The 5,000-nt window shown below is 43.4% G+C and overlaps 1 protein-coding gene across 5 annotated transcripts in view; it reads right to left on the bottom strand.

Annotated features, from left to right (window-relative positions):
• SLC33A2 (solute carrier family 33 member 2) overlaps positions 1–5,000 on the bottom strand; it is a 46,945-nt gene that overhangs the window by 38,705 nt on the left and 3,240 nt on the right. The gene's annotated exons all lie outside the window — the stretch shown is intronic.

The following is a 5,000-nucleotide window of genomic DNA, read 5'->3' as shown; positions in this document are numbered from 1 at the left end:
AGCTTGTCATAGTTTGTGTGATTAATCGTTAATGTTTGCGCCATTACGGATTATGAATTTATGTCGCATATATTTAGGCCCTTCCTTCCCATTAGCCTTGGGCCCTCCATACCCTAAACCCAGGCCTGAATGTGAAAGCTAAATGTTGAACGTTTTTTGAAATATCGCGGACATGAAAGGATATGGACGGATGATCGGTCGGTCGGTCGGTCGGTCGGACGGAGCTCATTTCAGTGTCCCCCGTCTCCGGCCTTGTCGGAGGGGCGAGTGAACGAGAAGGCCGGGAGCCAAACGTGGAACAACACACTCCAGACTCCGAGATAATAATCTCCCCGAGAGGGGAGAATAATCAGATGGTTTTGGGTGCAAGAGGATACCCAAGCGCACAGCACTCTACGCTCGTACTTTACCGCAGAATGCTGTGCACCGAGTCCGTCTAAGCGAGGTTTCACTGTCCACATAACATTTTTACAACCAGCACTAACTACAGAGATGCCAACTTTTGGAAATCAGAATTAGGGAGGATTTTCAACCGACACCAAATAATGTGCGCAAAGCGCACATCTCGAGCGCGGAGTGCTCGACCCTTGCGGCGGGGTCCAGGGCCCGCCTTAGGGCCCTGGAAGCTCTGGGGTTCTAGACGCTCTCTCGTGCCCTCTGAGCCCTATTTTGGAGCATTTAACATGTTAAGAATTCCCACTTTTTGAACAAAAAAAGGGGAAAATTGTGCACTTTTTAATGTTACATGTATGTTAATACTAGTAAGTTAGGGGACAATCAAAGATTAACAAAAAGCACAAAAGAAGCAATATTTTTCTTACCTTACTGGCTGGTACTACTGCTGCTTGCTTTTTCCATGGCAGCTTTGCTGAGTGACAGCTGTGTGGCTCTTTTAGCCCTTCTGATTATGTCTTTGCTGTATTCTCTCTGGTAGCAAGGGGTGCTGTCGATGTCACCATCACCGCCACTAAACAGACAGGGGAATTTCTTGATGAAAAACTCCACACAGTCAAACCCCACTTCTTGGTGTAGCTCAACATCCAGCACCTGAGCACGCTTGGCTAATTCATCATCTAGCGGCCAGGTTTTGAAGATATAATTGCAGGCTTTCACATAATATGAGCGAACTGCACTGAAGAAACCTGATGTCTGACTCACTCAGAGTGAAGGTGGATTTCTTGAGACTCCTTTGTTCCCTTATATACAGTTTGGCATCGTTCCCAATCATGAGGTCCTCATCATTGTTCTGATGATTTCTGTCAGAGAAGGGTACATTTACCAGAGCAACCGATGACACCGATGGTTTCAAAAACCGTACGAAGATATCTTTCAGAAGATCATTCAATTCTCCGTGCAGGAGATGAATACAGGGTTCGTCTCTTTGGAGCAGAAGATTCCCCTTCTCAAAAAGCTTGTTAGCATATCGAAGGAAGAAACAATAGAGTTTTGTTTGTGGAGACAAGAACATCCTGTTGACACGTTTTTCTAGATTCCTGCACAGTGTTTGAGGAAGATGCGCTTTAGTTGTAGAAGTCGTGGTAGAGTTAGCCGCAGGGCGATCACACTTGGGTATACTGCCAGCAGAAGAGGTCAGACTCGTAGTAGCAGATCCAATTTTACGTTTGAGGAGAGAGCTCGAGGTAGGTGCAACCAAAGAAGAAGACCTCTTATTCTGGAAGGTTTTGCTGAGCTTCTATCAAGTGATTTGGCAAAAGCAGAACTTAATTTGGGTCCTTCTTTGCCTGTATATGGAACTATCACAGTCTTTCTCGACTCTGAAGGGATCTGCTTTGTAGATGAACGTGATGAAGGGCCGGTGATGCTACCTGCTCTCAGCATTGGTTTTGGTGCTGTCCCTGCTGTCTTCTTCGCAGCAGATACTGCAGTGGTAGTGGTGAATGCTGCTCCACTAGTGCTTGATCCTGCAGTGCCAGTACTGGCAGTAGATACAGTGCCGTCCTTCTTGCTCGTTGTTAGAGTCTTGGCTACAGTTGGTTGCATTTTTCTTCGTACTTCTTCTTTGAAGAAGACGCAAGTGGCTCCCACTGTTCAATCAGCCTGTCTAGGCACTGACCAAGGGACAGCCACCTTGTTGCGACATGGTTCAGAATCTTGTGTGTCGGGGCATCACAGAGTTCTTGCAGTGCTTTCACTCCTTTGACGCGTTTACTACTTTTGTCCAAGTAGTAGTAAATATCGATGAGAAAGTCATCTAATTCAATGGGTAAGGCCTGAGCCGCGTTCTTGGCCGTATTGTGCATCATATGGCAAGGGCATCCCATGATGTAGCACTCTGGATTTTGTTTGTGGATATAAGCAGCGACTCCTTTGTGCTTGCCCACCATGACAGAGGCATTATCAGCACAAAAGGAAACACAATTTCCCACGGAATTTTCCTGTCACTGAACTCATGATCAAGCAGTTTGAAAATGTTTTCTCCAGTGGAATCTTGTTTGCACGCAGGCAAACTTAGCAAACCTTGCTTCACAATCCCAGCACTGTTGTCATGGTACGAAATCAGGACAGGATATAGCTGGGCCTCACCACTGTCATTGCTACCGTCTGGAGCTAGGCTAAATGGAGCGAGTCTAGCAATATCGGCAACAGATGAAGCAGTAACATTTGACAACTCACCAATTACACTGGTCAACAACAAATTTGTTGTCTGCATTTTTAAGCTGATTTAGGACGAATCTGATGCGCTGAATCCAAAACTCACATTAGTTTTGTTCAATCAGGTCAAGTTTTTGAGATATGGCCACATGTCGTTTTTTACATTTTTGTTCACATGTACGCATGTGTGGAGCATTTTAGAAGAAGTTGGTGGGGGTAAAATATCATGTCAAATAATTGTTTTAATTGGAAATAATATGACAAGAAGTATTCAGGTACGATAGTTCTGGGTGATTATGTCGAAAAGGGATCAGTTTGAAGTCATAAAACCTCAAAATCTTCCAAAAATTGGTGAGGCAAAGCATAAAGTTCGTGGATCATAACTAAATTTAATGGGGCAGATTTTGTAATAATGTGATACAAAAAAGTTGTATTTCTTGAAATAACGAACTCTGAAGAATGTACAATACCTACATGCGCCAATTTATGACATGCGCTTCTGCTCAAGCTTGGAGTGCCACAGTACGAACCCAAACATTGGAGACTGTTCATTGACAGCAGCAATCGATCACTGAAATGTGTTCTGCTACACAACGGCAACCATTTTGCCTCTGTACCCATCGCTCACTCGACTACACTGAAGGAGAAGTATGAAGCGGTGAAGTACGTGCTGGAGAAAATTGGTTATGATCAGCTTAAGTGGTTTATTTGTGTTGACCTGAAGATGGTGAACTTTTTGTTGGGACAACAGTCTGGCTTCACCAAGTACCCATGTTTTCTGTGCATGTGGATAGTAGGGACCGTGCTCAGCATTACACGAAGAAGGACTGGCCTGTGTGGGAGGAATTGGTGCCATGCAAAGAAAGGAACGTCATCAACGACCCTCTGGTGGACAGAGACAGAATACTCTTCCCACCGCTGCACATCAAGCTCGGCTTAATCAAGCAGTTCACCAAGGCTCTGGACAAAGATGGTGACTGCTTCACTTACTTGTGCCAGGCTTTTCCAGGATTGACCATGGAGAAGTTGAAAGTTGGCATCTTTGATGGTTCTCAGATCCGTCAGCTCATCAGAGATCCAGAGTTCAAAAACTCAATGAACGAAGTGGAACTGGAAGCGTGGAAGACATTTGTTTTGGTAGTGAAGAACTTTCTTGGCAACAATAAGGCCAGAAACTACGCAGAACATGTCAACAACATGCTGACTGCTTTCAGAAACCTAGGCTGCAACATGAGCATCAAGATGCACTACCTATTTTCACATATGAACCGGTTTCCTGAGAACCTGGGTTCAATGAGTGACGAGCAGGGGGAGAGATTCCATCAGGACATGAAGGAGATGGAGACCAGGTATCAGGGTCGCTGGGACGCAGTCATGATGGCTGACTGTTGGAATCTGAAGAGAGACCTCCCTGCCGCTGAACATTCCAGGAGTTCGAAGAAACGGAAGTTCAAGCCCTGAAGTTTGAACAGTGGTGACGCAACATGCAATTTACTTGTACTTACCTTTATCAATGCCCACCATTCAGATGACAGTAATCGATGTTTCTATCATGTAATCAATAAATGTTGTTGGAAAAACATTTTTTTTTCTTAAAAACATGTTTAGGATGATATGTGTTGACAAAAATCAGCTGATAATGCCACAAAAATGTAATTGATTTTGTCACAAGATCTGATTTTTTCAAATAAACTTAGCACAAAAACCTGACCTGATGGAGAGAAACGGATGCCATTTCCTGATTCAGCAGTGCCAGAATACCCTAATTCACTAGTAGAAATCTAGACAACATTCAGAAAGTAAAAAATTGTTGACCAGTGTTCTTTTTTTCTTCTTTGTTCTTGTTTTTTTTTTTTTTTTTTTCATTTTTTTTTCTTGCTTTTTGTTCTTGTTTTTTTTTTTTTTTTTTTTTTTTTTTTTGTTCTTGCACATCTTGCACATCTTGCAAGTTTTTGTTCTTGCACATCCATACTTTGAAGAAACTTTTGAATCTGGAAACATCTTTTGAAATAGAGGTCCAGCATGATCTGAGACTGATATGGGCAAGTTATGTTCCACAATAAATCCACTAAAGAGAAGTTCCGCTCGGGTAACATCCTCTTCCTCGCTTGTCCCTTGTTTGGTGAAATAATTCAGAAGTGTACCGGTACTCGTGCTCGAAGATCTCTCCTTTGCAATGTCTGTGTGCCGTTTGCTTCCAACGTGCTTCCGAATATCATCGCGACCTCCGTGCTCAACTGAAATATCAACGCTGCATACTGTACAATACGCATGATGAATTCCTCTTTCAGACTTTCGAATACACGGGTATTGGAGACTGTATTCGGTCTTGTACTTCTGAGACCATTTCTTGATCTTCGTAAGCTTCTTTTCTGCCATTCCGTAAT

Source organism: Eptatretus burgeri, chromosome 11, assembly GCF_056783735.1.
Source record: "Eptatretus burgeri isolate ZD-2024b chromosome 11, Ebu_testis_v1, whole genome shotgun sequence".
In the NCBI taxonomy this organism is placed as follows: Eukaryota; Metazoa; Chordata; class Myxini; order Myxiniformes; family Myxinidae; genus Eptatretus; species Eptatretus burgeri.
The sequence above is the reverse complement of the archived record's forward strand: the minus strand, read 5'-3'. Positions and strand labels throughout refer to the sequence as shown.